This window comes from Vipera ursinii (genome assembly GCF_947247035.1).
Source record: "Vipera ursinii genome assembly, chromosome: 5".
NCBI classification, from domain to species: domain Eukaryota; kingdom Metazoa; phylum Chordata; class Lepidosauria; order Squamata; family Viperidae; genus Vipera; species Vipera ursinii.
The window spans coordinates 54,735,015-54,756,213 of NC_139518.1; the positions used below are offsets into that span (position 1 = coordinate 54,735,015).

At 38.8% G+C, this 21,199-nt stretch overlaps 1 protein-coding gene across 1 annotated transcript in view; it reads left to right on the forward strand.

Moving 5' to 3' along the window:
• Positions 1–21,199, forward strand: part of ATRNL1 (attractin like 1) — a 527,700-nt gene that overhangs the window by 327,418 nt on the left and 179,083 nt on the right. The gene's annotated exons all lie outside the window — the stretch shown is intronic.

Genomic DNA, 21,199 nt, shown 5'->3' on the forward strand with positions numbered 1-21,199 from the left:
TAAAGAAACATTATATGTCCTTAGATGTACAAGTTACTCATACTGAGACCTTTATTAATGGGAATATGATAAGTGTGAGATTTCCCAGTCTATTTATACAGGTATTCCTCAAGAAACTACAGGCAGCTTAATGATAGTTCAAAAGTATGTCCATCATTCCAAATTTATACGACTCTATTCCAGAGTTATGAGAGCTGAAGTGACACTGTGGTCATTCACCCTCACACAGACCACGGGAATGCTGCAGCATCCCCCTCTCTGCCTCTCATCCTCCATCCTGCCCCAGTGGGACTTGCAGTGCTCAGACCTGCTCCCTATGTCTCCTGGAAGAAGCCATCATTTTCAAGGTCCCAACAATTCCTTGCAGAAATGGCAGCTGCTTTGAGAGCTTTCTGCAGGATCAGCTGCCTGCCAATCAGCTGTCCATCAGGAGGCTTCAAAGCTCCATTGCCTCTTGCCCTTCAGATGGCCAGCTAAATCTTGAAAAGAACCAGTGTCCTCCATTTTGTTGCATAACTTTTGGAGAAGACTTCTTTTTCTTTAGTTCAAGGGAAAAAGCCACAGAAAGATTTTATTTCCTTATTGCTTCATTCCTTCAGCCTGGAGTCAAGATAAGGTTTTTAAAAGGGATAAACATTGGAAAGCAGGGGAAGAATTTAGTCCTAGCATCTAATTGGAGCAGAGGGGAATCAACAAATCTGTCCCTCCCAATTTTATTTTTATTGAAGAAATGTAGTTTTCTAGGGAAGGGAGGAAGGGAAATAAGGGAGGGACAGGTTTTAGGAAGCTCATCCTGAAGCTGCCTTTAATGCAAGGGCCAACTTTCCAAAGCCAGGCAAGGGGCAGGAGAGTTTTGCAGCTTCCCAAAGGCAAGCTGATCAGCAGCAGGCTGATGAGTGCAGAAGGCTCTGAAAGACTGGTTTCTTTTTTGCCACAGAAAAGCAGGGCACCTTGGCAGGAGAAGGGCAGGGGCAAAATTAAGAATAGCAGGCATGCCCAGAGTTTTCCTTCCTCGTTCTTGCTCATTGGCAAGGCAGTTAGCTGTGTGGTGGGCCTGCGTGCAGGGTGGGGGAGGCCTGAGCAGCTGGGCTTGTGCCTGTGCTAGGATTCCCAGGATCTCCCCTACACCCCGAGCTGCATTTAACAACCTGTGCATTTATTTAACAAATGCACTGTAAAGAGCAGGAATCATTACCTGAGGCAATTCATTTAACATTGTTCCAACTTTTGACCCTAATGGACAGGTTCCATTATGGTCATAACTCAAGGAATACTTGTAATCATAAGAATCAAAGACAATCCTGCAATTCCTGCATAGGTATTTTGTACCCAAATTAACAGATTATTGGCTCCTAGAAGAGATACAGATTGTAGAGATATCTAATTGGCTTTGCTTGTATCTGTTTTACTTTACCCCTACATGATCACTTAAGTAGTAAATGATAGCTAGCAATAGGGACAGGCAAACGTTCAGATGTTTTAGAATGTAATTCCTAGGAGTCTAAGCTAGTTTAGCAAATGGTTAAGGATTATGACTGTAGTCTGAAATATCTAAGGATCCCATACTGCTTTGTCTTGTCTCAGTAGATCAGGCAGTGTGTATATGTGAGTAATCAAACTAAGCATATAAGAAAGCCAGCAGCATTATAGGTATCAGAAATTAGATAACATATGTTAATAGAGGTAGGTTTTATCTCTGTAAAAATTATGATAGTGTGCTGACCATGGAACAGAATTACACTGACTAAATTACACTGACTAAATTACAAAATACGTTTATTTTAGCCTTCTTTGAGTAGTAGTGGCATTCCTTTCTTAAAGAAGTTGATTAAGATCCTCAGCAACCAGTACATTTCCACAGCACATTTATTGGGCATAAAGTAAAGGTAAAGGTTCCCCCGCACATGCGTGCTAGTCGTTTCCAACTCTAGGGGCCAGTGCTCATCTCCGTTTCAAAGCTGAAGAGCCAGCGCTTGTCCAAGGACGTCTCCATGGTCATGTGGCCAGCATGATAAATCAGCAGGCTTACTCTGGGCCTCCTCCTGTCTGGCTATATGTTACCAAAAAATGCACAGTAAGAGGAAGAAAAGAGAGGAAGCTTGGAAAAGTAACATGTCATGGTTCCGACTAATGAGACAGATCAAAGAACATTGCATGATTGTTTACTCAAAAAAAGTCTATAATAATGAGAACGAAGCATCGGCACTCATGGATGGATCCTCAAATCTCTCTCTCAGCCCTAGGAAAAAGAGGTGGAGGTCCTCCAATTCAGGGGCTTGCTCATTATATTAATTGTTTAACCATTCGGATGCTTCTCCTTCTAGGCTGCACTCAATCACATCGACCATACCACCTGGGTCCGGGTAGAGATAGGCCCAGCAATTCAAATGAGAGCGTACTTGGTTTAGGAAAAAAATCAGTTTCTCTGGGTCCCCATCAAAGGTTGCTCTGAAGGGTGGGGCCATCATTGATTGCTGGGGCCCCCACTGCTGCTGGCCCCACTGGTCCTGTCGTATGTTCAGGGGTTGCACGTTCGGGCCCTGCTGCTGCCACCCTTGCTGTTTTTTGTCCTCCCACCAACTTCTGATCTCCAGGCTTCTGCACCACCTCCAGCTGTTGCAAGGCCTCTATTAGCTGTGGCAAGCTCAGAGGTTGTTGACCTTTCACTTGTGGGGGTTCCCTAACCTCCCATTGCTGCATAGGCCCCGGAAGCTGGCAGCAGCAGGGCCCGAACGTGCAACCCCGAACATACAGCAAATTGTATTTATACTGCTAATAAAATCATAATTTCTTTTATTTCAGCTTCTTTAACCAACCTTCCTCATTTTATTTGATTGACAATCCATTTTGGATCAGATATAATTTCAGAAGCATTATTTTATTTTGTGGTATAGCTCTGATAGCTTTGATTATGTGAGTTTGACCTGTGGATTTTTTAGATAAATGTAGGGTTAGAACTATTATACAGTACCTATTGTGTTACAAAGTCTTCTACTAAGCTTGTAGTATAAATTCATTAACACATACATTCCTAAAGTTTTAGAATGGGATATTTTAATAGTTTCAACAAACCCTTTAATTCCTGGGGCCATTATTTATTTATTTAATTGCTTATGAGAGGTGCAGGGAGCATGGTAAGATCACTACCACTAGGGGATTTGCGGGATACTCCAATATAAATAAGTATGTCAAACCAAGTGGAAGCTGATTCTCACTGGGTTTGTTTTTGTTCTTTGTTTTACCTACCCACCTCCAAAGAGTAAAAATCACATTAAATTGTCGATTTGGGAAGTTTGAGAGCCACAAAATGGCTCAGGTTTAACTGAGGTGATTGTATATGTTCAACAGCAACCTTTTAGCTTCCCCAGTTTACTTAATATTGCTCATACAGTGCATTCAAGGAATGGATTACATTTTTAAGATATATATTTTTTTGCCCTGCCTTTCTACTCCTTCCTGTTCCTGTTTTTTCCCAAAACAATCTGTGAGGTGAGTTGAATCCTCACTTTTACTTCAGTCTTTAAACCATACACATTTAGTGTATAGACATCAGGGCAAAGCCCAAGGACAATATAGTGAAATCCAACTGAGTCCAATTCTTTATTTGCTTATACGTCATAGACATAATCTTGCCATATTAAAGCTACAACCTTCTAGACATACCCTGGAAGATTCTAGGGTATGGCTACCCTGAACTTATTCCTCTCTGCTCCATCCACTTTGGACTGCACAGTCTCTTAATTTGGGCTTCTCTCTGCTTCCTTCTTGGGAAACCACAGGCTATAATGGGAAAGTTTCAAAATGCTTGAAACTGCTTAACTTTTTGGCAGAATGGATTAGCGTAAGAAAACAGATCCTTTCATTGTCGCTAACCTTGCTAAGTTTCAATTGGATACACATTCAAAAACTTTACCATAGTACTTTTCCTTGCACAGGAGCCATGCTAATCTTCTCTGTATCGTTCCAATTTTAGTATATGTGCTGCCAAAAGCGAGCACGTACTTTTCAGAATATCTCCCACGTACGTTTTTAGATGGGTAGAGAAAAAAATGACACATCAGCCTCTAAAAATTCTAATAAGGAACCTATAAAACCCAGTGCAGAAAGTGCCCTATTTCAATTTTTAAGAATCCAGATTATATAAAATAATTAAGTTCCTACCATTCTAATTCCTTTTCCTGTTCCAAATTTAAAAGTACCAAAGAATTACCATTGACTTTCCCATGTAAAGGGGTGTGGTTATGCTATCTGTGATTGCTGGGTTTTCTGGAATAGGAGGATGGTTGGCACAGCAGGCATGCTGTACGTATAGTGATTATAAGCTACAAAGTAGAAATTATCTTCTTCCTGCTGCAAGCAATGTCATGCAGGTCTATCTGCATACTTCTTAGATGAGGAGTTGGATTTTGCCGCCTCCTCTTCCTCCTCCTCCTCCTCCTCCTCAAATTCAGGAGGGAATGAATGGTGAAATCCTCTTCATTTCCTGAGGTTTTTTTTTCTCCATTTCTGCTATGTTCCCCTCCCTCTGTTCTACAAGACTAGTGACACCTGTTGCCTTTGCCACAAAGAAATTTGCTAAGCTGCTGCCTTTGGGTCTTTCCTCTGTTTCAGCTGTCACAGAAGTTCTCTCCACCTGCACCATACAGATACCTGCCACATGAGGATAGAATGTGTTGCAGATTCTTTTTGTTTTTCTCCTCCTCCTCCTCCCAGAATCACAGTCACACTTTATTAATATTAGCTTTAATTAACTTAATAACACAGTGTATTAAACTATTTGAATAATTCAGTTAAACTTCAGAGACGAACAGTCTTATTATTGTTGTTTATAATAATAACCACCTTGCTATGATAAAAAAATATGGTATTCTGAATAGAATAGCATAATTCCAAACATGGTTTTAGATCCCCTAGAGAAGTAGTCTGTAGAGGAATGTTTTAAATTATTGAGGGGATGGGAATGGCAATAATGAAGAGCCTTGGTGGAGCAGTGGACTAATGCCTCCTTAAGTAACACCAGCTGCCTGCAATTAGTGCAGGTTCGCGTCCCACCAGGCTCAAGGTTGACTCAGCCTTCCATCCTTCCGAGGTAGGTAAAATGAGGACCCAGATTGTTGGGGGCAATTAAGCTGACTTTGTAATAATGCCGCTTGGCGTGTGTGTGAAAGCCCTAACAAGCAGGCATATACATAGAATGAAGGCTACTGCTAAGCTTGTAAGCCGCCCTGAGTCTTCGGAGAAGGGCGGGATATAAATGGAATTAAAATAAAATAAATAAATAAATAATTAAAAGAGTATGAAAGGAACAGACAGAGAAGGACTAATGGAAATAGTGTGATATATGGATTTGGAAAGGATCACATAAGAATAAAAGAATGTGTTATAAAAGTGATGTCTAGCTGTAATCTTTATTTCTCTCTCCTTAAAAGCAATTAGAACCATGGTGGAGCAGTGGTTAGAATGCAGTTTTGCAGTCTAATTCCACCCAGAGCCAGGAGTTCGATCCTAACCAACTCAAGGTTGACTCAGTCTTCCATCCTTCTGAGGTTGGTATATTGGTGGCAATATGCTGACATTTGTAAACCTCTCAGAGAATGCTGTAAAGCACTGTGGAGTGGTATATAAGTCTAAGCGCTATTGCTAATAAGCTTCAGATCCCACTTACAATACAAAGAGACAAGGCTAGACAAAACAGCTGTGAGTGGGAGAATTTAATGAGTTGATAAACCTCACTGGTCAGCCAAGGATATGGCAGCAAACAGAGTACTCATGAAAATGGTGAACTCTGCTTCAAGACTCCCCAACTTTACCCCTGCCTCTTACATACATACACACAGAAACAACAATGTAATGTAAATACAAATGTCATGACTGAGATTTAATCATTTGCATCCATCGCACCCTTCTACTCAGTAGATGCTAACATGAGTAGCTGTTCTCATAAATGTCAGATGTCACAAAATCCCAGAGGTTTTGAAGGGATTTGAAGTTAGAGCATCATGTGTCCATAAAAATCCAGAAACTGCAAAAAAAAGCTACTGAATCTAGATATGTACTTCCAGAACACACTATTAACACATTGCAATGAACCTGAGAAATTACTGAGGAACTTTATAGTTCTTGGCTGCTTTCCTCAGGTGAACTTATTTAAACAATGGGGTGTAGCTAAATTAAACCACAAGTAGGAATGTAACAGGGAGAACTTGAATATGGTTGTAGGTCAGTGATGTTAAAGTGATCTAAGTGTTCTGAAAAAGTGATGTGCCAACCTCTTTTTCAATATGTGTGTATATTGGCATATATAAAGCAGATGCATGTGTAAACTCCTATTGCATGAACTTTCAGGTTTATTTATTTAAAACATTTATAGAGCCTCCTATCTTAAAACCAGTTATGGCAATTATGAATTCAAAGATATATTTAATTTAAGGGTCTGTCATTCTACAGCATCTCCGTGATCCTTCTAATTCAAGGATATTTATTAGTCCAAATGGTGGCAGTATATTTCATAAGATACGCTTTAACTACTAATGATATTCCAATTACTCATATTGGAATCTGAATAATACACACAGTAGTTCCACTAATATAGATGACAAAAATATAAAATCTCTGTTCCCCAAAGGTTTACCCTATGACTGGGGGGGAGGGCGGGAGTGGGATGGGCTATTTTACATTTACTCCATAGAATAGTAGCTTCCACTGGAAAAAAAATGAATAGGCAGTAGATACAAATGACTACAGACATTATCATCAGAAAGCATGGACACCTCTGAATATCATCCATTGCTTGGTATGAGAAGACAGGTTATCAGAAATACCCATGCTTGTAATTTTTTAAATGCAGTTTTTATCGAAAAACAAAGCACTTTCCAAAAGGGTCTGCATGTGCTTGAAGTCTGTATGACCTTTTAATCCATGGCACTCCAAAAGGACTGTTTGCCAGCTTAATTTTTCTCCTTTCTGCAATTTCTAAACAGAGTCTGATTTCTCTTCTCTTCTCTTCTCTTCTCTTCTCTTCTCTTCTCTTCTCTTCTCTTCTCTTCTCTTCTCTTCTCTTCGCCTCGCCTTGCCTCTCCTCTCCTCTGGCCTCCCCTCCCTTCCCTACCCCTCCCTTCCCTTTCCTCTCCATCCAGTTTTGTTCCCCATCTTTCACCTCTCTGTATAACTATCTCTTCCTTTGCCCCATCTCCATCCTGTATTTTTCATCTTTATTCTTATTCCTAATGGAAGGAGAGAGGGGTACATGTCTCTATGTGCACATATTTTCATGCTTTTCTGTAGGTGAAAGATAATAGTAGATAAATTCATTTGTAGTTTATAACAATGTACATTTGTTTTACAATTAATATTAATCAGTCATTCATTCTATCAGTAGTTTCGTTTCCTAATCCTAGTGTTTCCTTTTTCAGAATATAGTTTTAACCACATGTGTACATAGACTGTGTGATGCATATATGCATGCAGAAACGTATCATATGCTCATTTATTGAGAAAGAAATTTTCCGTTACTATTCTGGGCTCGCCTTGATAATGGCAAATTGACAGGATGGAGAAGCCAAGGATCATGTAGTACTTTGGTCTATTTTTAATTTTTGTTTTCTTCTGTTAATTTTTCCTTGGTGGAGGAGATATTTTAAATTGGAATCCTCCTAATAATATGTGTAAAATACATTGTATTCCTGCTGTCATAAGGCAAGGAACAAGCATTGTAAAGGGGTTATCTTGAACCCAAGCTTTTGTTCTGTTACTTCAGTATGACATAAGTGCCTGCTGAGAACTAACAGTAATTTATTAAAAATATAACAAGAACCACACTTGACTTTTCTGCATTCAATTAATTGACATTTACATTAACCAGCTGGTGTTCAGTTTTTTCTTGTCAATAACATGGCTGGCTTTAAATTTTGCTTTCCGTACAATAGTTTTTGCTGGGCTTATTTTCTTTTTAATTTAAATAATATAAATAAAATAATGAGCAATTTTAAAATCTGCAGTCCAAGCACGCTTGATTATTTTGTAGAAAATGAAAGTAGTCTGTATGCTTGATCAGCAGTATACCTTCCCTGTTTGTTTAATAGGAAAAGATCTGCGCAAGCTGGTAAAGCATTCTTTCAACCTCTTTTTCACAGGTCATTTAATCAGTCTGTTTCACAGATCTTTTATCACAGTTGTCCTCATACATAAAACACTATGTTGCCAAATTAGTACTGTGTAACTTCCCTGAAAGCTGTAACTATTTTGATAGAAACATAAACATGACACTTATCAAACAGTAAAAGGCGTAAACAATTAAGTGTTCTTTTGTAAAATCCATTGATTCAGCTTTATATAATAGGAATATTTTAGGAATAGAGCTTCTAGTTATGTTGTAAGTGGAATAAGACTTGCAAAAGACTTGCTATCAAATTTTCTTTATCCCTAAAGCTTGCTTTCTTGCTTGTTTATTAAATTTATTTGCCACCCATCTGTTTCAAAGTGACTCTGAGTATCTTTCAATATTAAAAGCATTAAAACCATTAGATAAATATTCCTTAAACGATAAAAACATAGTAATATCCAAGGCAATTGCCCTCTTCTTTTTAGAAGCTTATTTTCCATAAGAGTTTAGACTGATATTAATGAATCTATGATTCATGTGTCAACTGTGACATACCATGTCATTTCTGATGACACACCAGACCTCTGTACCCTCTGGAAGTCATGAGGGTACTTTGCTCATGTGCAGCTTCTGAAACCTCCAAAAATTGTGTGAGCATTCTTGGATGACTTTTAGTGGTTCCAGAGGCTATTCACAAGCAGATACAAAGTTCTGAATAATCTGGGTAAAGTGTTTTGTTTTTAGTCAAATTAAATGTACAATTTATAGGATTTTGGAATAATACGAGGGCAATTCAGAAATAATCCTCCGTTTGAGCATGTGCGAGAAATAGGCGGGGATAGCAATGCCCGTTCTATAGCGCTGTGCGCAGTAGTTCAGTAGGCAGTGAGGAGTGGAAGGAGAAGGTTGTGTTGTAGTTGGCTCGACTGCTAGATCAATTAAAAATGAACCAGTTTTTTAAATGAAACAGTGACTTGCATCACACCACTTCAGCAATGACAATGCGCTTCCCGATGCTGTTACCGAGTGGCTTCATTCCCAGGCGGGAGACTTTTTTGCAGCAGGAATTTCAAACCTTGTAAGACATTATGACAAGTGCCTCAATTTGAATGGCGATTATGTCGAAGAGCAATGTAATGTTATAATTTTCTAATGTGTATACTGTAACCAGGCCCTCTGCCATGAAGGGCTTTATAGATGATAACCAGCACTTTGGATTGTGCTCAGGTTGCAAGATCAGGTCAATGTATTGGTATCTTGAGTGGTGGACCCAAATTCTTGCCATCCCTCAATACTTTATCTATCATATTGAATGGGATCTGGTCAGTGTCTTGGCTTAAGCCAGATAAATTCTGTAAGCTGTTACAACAAAAAGATAGTTCTAAACCACACTTCAGTCTTTCCATAGTTCTTGCTGCTTCTTACCCACTCTGCACAATAGACCCCCAAATGACAGTTGTGAGACTGTTGATCATAAAGGGATAATGTTTCTGAATATTTATATTTTACCATCAGCAGAGTATGGGATAATCCATATAATGTACTCCAGGTAATCCAAAAGTTATAACTTACAGTCATAAGTTATAGCAGTCATAAAATGGATCACCCCTCTGACAGACCGGATTTTACAATGTTTTGGGGGGTGGTCCGTAAATGAATGCCACAATCATAAAGTAAATGCTACAATCCTTAAGAAATTCCATAGTCATTAAGCAAACTATTTTTTTGCTTTGGATTGGTTTTTCCAAAACCTAGAAATAAATGTCACTCTTCAACAAAAATGTCATTAATCAGTCATGTGACTACAGCATTCTGCAAATGACTGTAAATGTCAACTGGTTACCAAGGGCCAGAAATGGAGTGACCTCCCTGCGGAGAGGGGGCAGCCATTGGAACTCTGGAACCAGGTGATAATTACCCACAGGAATTTTTCTCATAATTTTGAATAGTCGCTAAGTGACTGGTCATAAGTGATGGACTACCTGTAGGAGAAGTAGACAACCTACATAGCAACAATAAGAAAGGCAAATAACAGAATATTTTGTGCATTTACTAATTTATATTTAGATTTATAACTTACCTTTCCAAGTTTGTAAGGCATACATGTAAGGAAAAACCATGTTCACAAAATTTTCTATGTATTGTTTTTTTAAAAATCCTATAAAATGCTGTATGTTTCAAATGAGGTTATTCATTATCTTCCTGCTATAGAACATACATGTTCTGTACTCCTTCATACCTGGTTGCACTGAAAGGATTTCTCCTGCCTACACTATAGTGCTAACTTGTCTTCCCTCTGAGTTTTTAGATGTCTTGCCAACTGTCTCTGATTAGATGCTAATATCTATCACTCCATTTATTTCTTCTTTGTGTCTGCCTAAGCTTACTCCCTTTTACTTTAAAGATTAACCATGGTAACATTAATTCTTGGACTGGGACTCTGATTCTAGAATATAGACCCCTTGATCAGTTTTGACTACACTGATTTGGACAATTGTCTCTCCTCTAATCTTGTTCTTCTTGTCCAGTTCAGCTTTGCATTGTCATCCAACAAACATGAGAAAATCCATACTATGGTCTATTTTCTGCTACATAGAAACATTACATCAGTCTTCTTGTTTGGGCTATGATGCTTTATTTAAATATTCATATCCAGCGTTATAGCATCTTCAATCAATATAACTTATCTATTCCTTGACCATGTTTGCATGGCCACTTTCTATGTACAGAATCAACATTTAGTACTTAGTAATTATTATCCTTATGACTTAGATTTAAATTCATCTGAAGTCCCAATGGCTCAGTGTCTAAATCTGTAGAGGACATTCTGTATATTATATTCTCTTACACAAAACATTGGAAGATAGGGTAAATTGGGTCATAGGATCATCAAAATGTAGAACTGGAAGGGATTACAAAGATCATCTAATTCAACCCTATGCTATATGCAAGAAAATCAATTAAGCCATCCACGAGAGACAAAAAGATGTTCTGATTTTTTATCTTCTCATATATACTGTTTTAGTCTTGTTTATAAAAGAGAGTATGTAAGCTGCTGAGATGTAGCAATGATTGAAAGGGACATGTAAAAAGAGCCTTGGTGGAGCAGTGGGCTAATGCCTCCTTAAATAACACCAGCTGCCTGCAATTAGTGCAGGTTCGAGTCCCACCAGGCTCAAGGTTGACTCAGCCTTCCATCCTTCTGAGATAGGTAAAATGAGGACCCAGATTGTTGGGGGCAATAAGCTGACTTTCTAATAATGCCGCTTGGGCCCCCCCGAAAACCCTAATAAGCAGGCATATACATAGAATGAAGGCTATTGCTAAGCACATTGATTTGTGCTTTAGATTGTAAACCGCCCTGAGTCTTCGGAGAAGGAGCAAAGAAATTAGAATATTACAGAGTCCCCCTGTGAGAGAGATGGGCGGTTTAAAAGCCAAATAAATATCAATATATATATCTATATCTATACCTATCTATATATCCATATCCATATCTATATCCATCCATCTTTGCCTTAACTATATTCTGTCTATCTTCTATCTTTGGACCGATAAGAGAATCCTAAGCTTGTAACTCTTGTAGCTATAAAATAATATATCTAAAAATATAGAGAACAAAATTTGCATCAGTTCATTTGTAATTATGACTAAAGAGGTTCCAGTAAGTTGTTCCTTATTATTTTATAGTGAAAAATAAACTTTCAGGGATTTGATTTCCTAATTGTATTGTTATTACATTCAACTTTCCTTAATTTCTACTATCTCCTAATAGTTCCTAATTATTAATTAAAACACTGTATAGTCTTGTCCATCCACTGGAATCTTATTTTTTTGTTTATTTTATTCATTATTTTGTGTGTTTTTATTTATTATTTTGACTTCCAAGTCTGCCTTGCAGTCATAATTTTGAGGCTGTATTCCGTTCTTGCTCCAGGAAATGGAAGATTATATCAGCCCCTTTTCTGTCCTTTTGAAGGTTTCTTGCTTTTTTTCCAAAGCAGTTTCATATTGCTTTTCTAGTTTTCTGCATGTCCGCTGATTTATTCCACTTTGACCTCAAAACATACTGTGGCAGCTGTTTTTCCCCCCTATTCCATCTTGCTGTATGTTTTTCTCTGACCTGTCATAACTCTGTAGTAGCTAAAAATTGCCCTTCCAGTCAGATGGCCTCATTTATCTGGAAAATGTTTTGGCCTCTGAAGCTGTTGAATCTCTTCATTTGAGATATTGCTTCAAGAGTTTTCCTTTTTTCTTCAAAAGCCATTTTTTTCACTGAAAACACATTTTATGATACCAGTGAAGGATTTATTTTCAGAAAAGGCAGAAAATTAGTCTTCCTTTTGAGAAACAATACTTATATCAAACAGGAATTTTGGCTTGTCTGCAGTAATGATTTCACCTGCTCATACACCCACCTGAAAATCTAATTGGACACATAATTGAGAATGTTAAATTATGTATTTTCAGTGCTTTATCCTATGATAAATTTAAAGTTTCTTCTATTTAAGATACCAAATCCAAACCTATGTTCTAAACAAAGTAACTTAATTTAAACATATTAAACATTAAGGCTAGAATTAGTCTAAATGTAGATATAAAGCAAACATAAAATTACCACTTCTTGTAACTTATTTAGCTTTTATGGTCCCTTCACGGCAGATGAAAAGAGTGAAAGCTATAGCCTTAGGTTTCAACAACTGGTCTGCTTCTTCAGCTCAAAGGAGATCTGTTCATAATCATGCCTAGAAAGAGCAGTCATGATATACCCTCTGGCTAGATTTATCCCATTGGAGAGACTGTATTTCATTTCTACTTTTTTATGGCTGAGAAAAATTACAGATACTCCTAGCTTGTGTGTTTTAAATAATTCGCAGTAGCTGTACTCCTGCTGAAGACAACAAGGGAGATTAGAATGCACTATGTAAATATTTCTTTTCTGGAGACTTCACTAAGAGGTTCATAATAGTGCAGTACTTTCTCTTCATGTTTTTTTTCCTATACAGAGTTCCTAAATGTTGGGCCCTCACATCTATCTTTAATGTAATCTTAATGTACACAACTTCCCTAAAAATCCAAACACCTGAATGTACAAAAATGAACAGTGAAAACAATACAATGGAATTTTGGCAAAGATGGATTTATGGTAACATTGTACAGCTGAAAAATTCTTCACACCTCTGGTCTGTCTGCACCTCCCTGAGGGCAGTTTACCACACAGTTTGAGAACCCCGAGGCAAGATTGAAATAGGCCTTGAGATTTACTAACACACACCACAAACACACACATTCACACACACAAATGCATGCATGCACATATATTCATCTCCTATATCATCTTTAAAGACAATTAAATGGTAAAATCAGAGATGCCATGGTTATTTAAATGAAATACCTCTCTGAACCTAGATCCCTGTGGTGATAAAATGGGAGGAGAATAAATAACACACCTGAGTTCTAGGTTCATTCCTAGCATTTATGTGGCAGAACAAAATGCTCTGAAATAATGCCTAAGTTCACATAATAATGTCCCGAGCTATGATTTTGTTAAATATCACTGTGCTAAACAAAAAAATAGAATAGAATAGAATAGAATAGAACAGAACAGAACAGAACAGAACAGAACAGAACAGAACAGAACAGAATAGAATAGAATAGAATAGAATAGAATAGAATAGAATAGAATAGAGCTGGAAGGGACCTTGGAGTTCTTCTAGTCCATCCCCTGTTTGAGCAGGAGAACCTATACCATTTCAGACAAGTGATTGTCTAGACTCTAGTCTCTTCTTAAAAATCTCCAGTGATAGAGCACCCACAATTTCTGAAGGCAAGCTGTTCCACCAGTTAATTCCCCTCACTGTTAGGAAGTTTCTGCTTAATTCCAGGTTGCCTCTTTCTTTGGTCAGATTCCAACCATTGTTTATTGTCTTGCCCTCTGGTGCTTTGGAGAATAGTTTGATGCCCTCTTATTTGTGGCAGCCCCTCAAATACTGTAATACTGCTATCATGTTGCCCCTATTTCTTCTTTTCTTTAGACTAGCCAAGCCCAAGTCCTACAGCTGTACTTCATATGTTTTAGTCTCCAGGGCTTTGATCATTTTAGTTGTTCTTCTCTGAACCTTTTCCAAGGTCTCAACATCTTTTTTGTAGTATGGTGACCAAAGTTGGTTGCAGTATTCCAGGTGTGGTCTTACTAGAGTTTTATAAAGTGATACTAACACTTCACCTGATCTTGATTCTATGCCTCTGTTTATACAACCCAGGATTGTATTAGCTTTTTTGGCTGCTGCTGCACACTGCTGGCTCATAGTCAATGATTGTCCACTAGGATTCCACGGTCCCTCTCACAGTTGCTGTTTTTGAGCCAGGTCTCACCTAATCTGTACTTAAACCTTTGATTTTTCCTGCCCAAATGTAAAACTTTGCTTTTTTCCACATTAAAACTCATTGTTTAAGTTTGTCAAGATCTTTTTGGATCCTGAGCTTGTCTTCTGGGGTGTTGGCTACTCCTGCACAAATGAACAAATCACATTATGCTTTACTGCAGTGTATGGACCTAAACAGTCAAAGCATGTGAGGTCTGGGTCATGGTTTTAATGGATGGGAATCCTCCTAATCTTCTACAGCTCACTATGTATTAAATTCAATTATTAATAAAAATAAAATTAATTAAATAAAAATTAAAATAATAATTTTAATCTTAATGTCATGGGCATTTTTACTCTTCTCAATTGAATTCCTAAAAGTAATGAAACATAATATTTTTGCAGATTTCATACTGTTTCAATGAATAAAAATTAACACCCTTGAAATATTGGCACAATGAAGTTATTGTATTTGCATATCAGTTTACAAGAAAGATATTATAAATGCCCCATTTTACTGAAATGAGAATGTTGCATATTCTCATATTTTATTAAATAAGTAACATTTGTACAAACAAAAACATTCAATATTTTTTTTTCCTGACTAAAGTCTTCTGAATGGCATTATTTACAAACCAGTTTCACTAAAATCTTGTCCTACAAAAAACAATTGAATGGTAACATCAAAACATAGGACTGAATTACTAATCGCTAATAACAAAATATATTTTCAGAGCTATTTATATTACCTAATGACAATATTACTGTGTTATTTATTGTATACCTTGTAGCCTTTAGTTATAATAAGTGTCGAGTAAGAAGAATGTAAACCTTTGTCCTTCAATGAAAGACATGAAAGACAAAAAAAACAGGATAATATTCAGTTATTACCTGCAATTTTAAATCTAATAGATTTTTTTGGCTGTTGATATTATGAAAGTTGAAATTTTATTGTATAGGAAGAGATTCACAATGCAGTACAAGATTTCGTGATTATAGAAACACATATGAATTGAAATCTAACATGCTCTACATTTCCCATTAATTTAGATAGATTTATTTTATTTATTTTATTAGTTGAATTTATATACCGCCCTATTCCCGAAGGACTCAGGGCGGTTCACAGGGCAAGTTAAAAACAATACAAAAGAGAGAATAAAATAAAATTAAATTAATACAGCCCATAATTAAGATAACATTAAAAATTAAAAATTAAAATTAATTTAATAATTTAATTTAATTTAATTTAATTTAATTTAATTTAATTTAATTTATATAACTTAAAATCCCTCAGTCCAGGCCAGACAATTCAAACAACCAAGTTTTTAAATCTCGGTGAAACGAGCAAAGGTCGGGGGCAGTCCGAAGCTCCATCAGCAGTTCATTCCAAAGGGCAGGCGCTCTCACAGAGAACGCCCTCTCCCTGGGAATCACCCGCCAGCAATCTCTGACCGGCGGAACCCTAAGGAGGCCCTCCCTATGGGCGCGCACAGGACGATGGGAAGCTGATGCTGGCAGCAGGTGCTCCCTGAGGTAATCCGGACCCATGCCATTTAGGGCTTTATAGGTCATCACCAGCACCTTGAATCTCACCCGGAGGGCAACTAGAAGCCAATGCAGCTCGCAGAGAAGAGGTGTTACATGAGAGTATCGGGAAACTCCCATTACTACTCACGCAGCTGCATTCTGCACCAGCTGAAGCCTCTGAGTGGTCCTCAAGGGCAGCCCCATGTAGAGAGCATTGCAGTAGTCCAACCGGGAGGTCATGAGCGCATTAGTGACTGTACGCACGGCATCCCGGTCCAGATAGGGCCGCAACTGGCACACCAGGCGAACCTGGGCAAAAGCCCCCCTGGTCACGGCTCCAATATAATCTTCCAAATTGAGCCGTGAATTCAGGAGGACGCCCAAGTTATGAGCCCTATTGACGGGGGGTAACACCTCACCCCCTATCATTAAAGATGGAGAAGAATGATTCACTCGAGATGCCAGTACGCACAGCCACTCAGTCTTGGCAGGATTGAGTCAGAGCCTGTTTCTCCCCAGCCAAACCCGAACCGCCTCCAGGCAACGGGACATCACGTTGAGGGCATCACTGAGTTGGTTCGGGGTGGAAAGAAAACGTTGGGTATCATCAGCGTATTGATGATACCCCACCCCGAAACCACGAATGATCTCACCCAGTGGCTTCATATAGATGTTGAACAGGAGGGGAGAGAGGACCGACCCCTGAGGAACTCCACAAACGAGAGGCCTCGGGGCGGACCTCTGCCCTCCCGTCAACACCGACTGCGAACAGCCCAGAAGGTAGGAGGAGAACCACCGTAAAACAGTGCCCCCCACTCTCAACCCCCTGAGATGTCGCAGCAGGATCCCATGGTCAATGGTATCAAAAGCCGCTGAGAGATCTAATAGGACTAGGACAGAGGAGCAACCCCTGTCCCGAGCCCGCCAGAGATCATTCATCAGCGCGACCAATGCCGTCTCCGTGCTGTACCCGGGCCTGAAGCCTGATTGGTATGGGTCAAGATAATCAGTTTCCTCCAGGAACAGAGGAAGCTGATGCACTACCACTCTCTCAACAACCTTCGCCAAAAAGCGAAGGTTGGAGACCGGACGATAGTTATTCAAAATAGCTGAGTCCAGAGCAGGCTTCTTGTGAAGGGGTCTCACCACCGCCTCCTTCAAGGCGGCAGGGAAGACACCCTCACTCAAAGAAGCAGATATCACTGCCTGGAACCAGCCTCGTGTCTCCTCCCGAGCTGAATAAACCAGCCAGGAGGGGCACGGGTCCAATAAACAGGTGGTAGAGCTCAGCCTCCCCATAATCCTGTCCACCTCCTCGGGAGTCACAGGATCAAACTCAGTCCAGATAATACTACTCTCAAGACCGCTTGATTCCTCCCCATCAGACTCTGCCCAGTCAGAGTCCAAACCAGTCTGAATCTGAGCAATTTTGTCCGCCAGATGCTGGCTGAACTCCTCGGTCCGCCCCTTTAAGGGCTCCTCCCTCACCTCCTGATTAAGGAGGGAATGAGTTACCCTAAACAGGGTGGCCGGGCAATTATCTGCGGACGCAATGAGGGCAGTGAAGTAATTAGACTTTGCCGTCCTCATTGCCGCGAGATAAGACCTAGTAAAAGATCTTAGTCGCAATCGGTCAGATTCAGACCGGCTGGATCTCCAACAGCTCTCCAGACTCCGTCTCCGATGCTTCATCTCCCATAGCTCCACAAAAAACCATGGAGCCCATCGGGATCTGCGCCGGGTCAGGGGTCGCAAGGGTACAACACGGTCAAGTGCCCTCTCCCAAGCCTCCACCAAGGCATCGGCCGGGCTGTGAGTGAGGGAGATAGGTATAGACCCAAACGCTGTCTGGAACTGTTCTGGATCCATTAGGCGCCTGGGGCGGAACCACCTGGTCAGCTCCGCAGCCCAGCAGCGAGGGGTAGCATATCGGAAGACCAGCCATAGGAGGTGATGATTGGACCATGACAGGGGGACAACATTTGGCGAGCCCCCTCCCAGATCATCAAACCACTGCCCAGATAGGAAAACCAGATCGAGAGTGTGACCCCCTCCATGGGTCGGACCCTGAATTATCTGGGTCAGGTCCATGGCCGTCATGGAGGCCACGAACTCCCGAGCTAACTCTGATGATCCGCCCAGGGATGGAAGGTTGAAATCACCCAGAACCATAAGTCTGGGAAATTCAACCACCAGCCCTGAAAGGGTGTCGAGAAGCCCGGGCAGGGCCGTTGCAACACAGCTGGGTGCCAGGTATGTCAGCAACAAGCTCAACTGAGCCCCAGAGCCACACCTCAGGAGGAGTGACTCACTCCCACCAATCTGTACAACAGTGGTCTCCCGTGGGTATAAGGTCTCCCATATAACCACCGCCATACCCTGATACATTATTGTATAATGACTAAGCATTTAATTATTATTTCAGAATTCCCTTCCCCAAAGGTTGTATATGCTATAATTAAGAGAACAGCTATTATATAGTTAAGTGATGATTTTGGCTGCAAAGCAATATAATTACTATTTTACTCTCCCTAATGCTTTTTAATCTGTGGATAAAAATTTTAGGTATGCATGTGGTAGCTGAATAAAGTGATCAGCCTAACATTTTTGTCCAAAGTATATCATATTATGTTAGATTTGCCAGGTAGTTGTAAGTAGAGTAAGTTGCCAGTAGAGTAAGTATGGGATGTCAATGTTTTGTCAAAGCCAGTCATGTTATTCACTGTGATGGACTGGTGTGGCCCTGCTTGTCATAAAGCAGAATGAAGAGATGAAAAGAAGCTGAGCTATGTTCATATAAATAACTTCTTAATTAACATGATGGCAAAAGTGCTGCCCCTTAAGGCAAGCTGATTCTGTTGGGTAGGAGTTGTGAAGAAGTTTTTGGAATGAAGATTTTTGGAAGTAGGGAAATAATGTGCAGAATAAGTAAAAGAAAAATAAAGTTAGTTTTTGATCAATGTTAAAATAAGACATTTTTTCTATAAAGCTTTGGTAACTCTTTATAAACTTTGCTGACACCAACACTGAAACGTTGATGGTTTATGGACTTGTGTAGATAAGAAATAGGTTTTGTGAATAAGAGATATTTGCTTGTAACCTTATGGGAATTAAAAGGTTTGTTCATATTTGTAATAAAGATTGGAAATCACTTCTTTAAATATTTATTTCTTCTTTTTTTTTGTTCTCCCTTTTTTGTTTTCATTCCCTGCACATTTTATTTTTTTCTATCTTTTTTACCCTCTGAATTAAGCTTGTATTTGTGCTTATTACTGTAATTAAAATTTTAAATATTTTTTAAAAAAGATTCAGCTGTAGGGGTGTCAATTTTCGCTCATAGATGGCTGGGGTTTTCATTTTGTTCTTTGCAAAACAACAAATTATCTTGGTCTAACTATTAAAGGCAAGTTAGAGCAGGGGTCTTCAAACTTGGCCCTTTTATGACTTGTGGACTTCAACTCCTAGAATTCCTCAGCCAGCATGCGTGGCTGAGGAATTCTGGGAGTTGAAGTCCACAAGTTATAAAAGGGCCACGTTTGAAGACCACAGAGATACAGGAAAAGAAAAAAAGTTAGACCTACATCTGCTCCTTTCTGCTGAATTTGCTACAATGGAGATAACTGGAAATATCAAATCTAGGTGTAGCATTCTGTTGCTTTAGAGCAGGTTTGTTAAACCTGTGACGTCACATGATGTTGCGTGACGTATCGTGACTTTTCCCCCATTGCCGGCAATGGGGTGGGTATAGTTTCAGCGTGACGCATCCGGCCTGTGGGCCAGAAGTTTGACATGCCTTCTTTAGAGAAATCATATTGCTTTATATAAGGAACAACAATAGATTATTTTAGTCATTCTTATAAGCATTAATGACTGTTATATGTATTTTTACTTCTCTTTTCTTTGTTATATTTTCATGAATGGTTTCCTTTAAAATTGCCATATTTTTATATTACTTTTTCCTCAACTACATTATTAGTTCTATGCATTTAATCATAAGCAATATAGGTCACTTCAATTGTAATTGCAACTCTGGGCAGTGAACAATATATAATTATGATCAAAAGAAATAATGAAAAAGAACTAATAACAAAAATAAGATTATCAGACTTTACAAAACACAAGAGAATATATATGAGGGGACTAGATCACAAATGCATCTTTCTCAGGGTCTATGGAACACAGTAATATAACATTTTTTTAAAAAAATAGAAACTAAAAAAAATTCCTTAATGTTCCTATCTTCCAAGTTAGAAGTAGCATGTAAAGTCCTAAGTCTAATATACTGCTTAACCAGAGAAAACGATATTACAAAGTTTAAAGAATTTTGTACTAATATGTGTCAACCTTGAAAGATTTCAACTTAAATATTAGAAGGATTTCTTGTCTCAAAACTATAGCTTTGTGCTTCATATATCCAGTAATAGGGTCAATAACCTCTTAACTCACTTTACCCTCATGTGCTTAACAACTGCCTAGAAAGGTTAAAATAAGGTCAAACTGAAGTGCAATTTTGTTATATTGCTTAGATATTGAGAAAGATAACTTAATTTTTTTGTGGGAGGGGGAATAGTAATCTCTTCAGCAAGGTTATATTTGAATAACTGAAGACAGTAATGGGAATTGGGTGAGTAACCTGTAATACATTTCAGCTAAAGTCCAAGCATTACTCCATGGTTGAGATAACTGCATGATGGGAAAAACAGTCACAGTAACATGGTATGCCTATTCTTCTTTTAAGCCCTCTAGAAAAGGAAGTATATATTTTGATTTACAAAAAAATTACCTTTACTACTTTAGGTATGAATTCTGATTCAAGCAATGAAATGATCTTATTTCAAAATAGATGTTTTTACATATTACAAGAAAGTTACTAATATACAGATAACCTATAGTGTCTTTGACATGTACAAGACATTGTTCTGTCCCAGAGCAATATTATTTACTATGATTTATTTCACCTTGCTGCAGAAACAATTTATACCAGAGACAATGAATCTGAATCCTGCTTCTTCTTTGCGATTTTCACAATCTGGGAAGAAAGAACCATCAGATCAGAAATTACAGGGCTCTTGTGAATTAACAAGAAAAGGGGGGGGAAAGTACCTTTAACAGAAATGTGACACTAAATCATGTTTTGATATTCTAGCACAAAGCAGGTTTCATAATACAATGTTATTATTGTATATTTTATACACATTATTTCTTG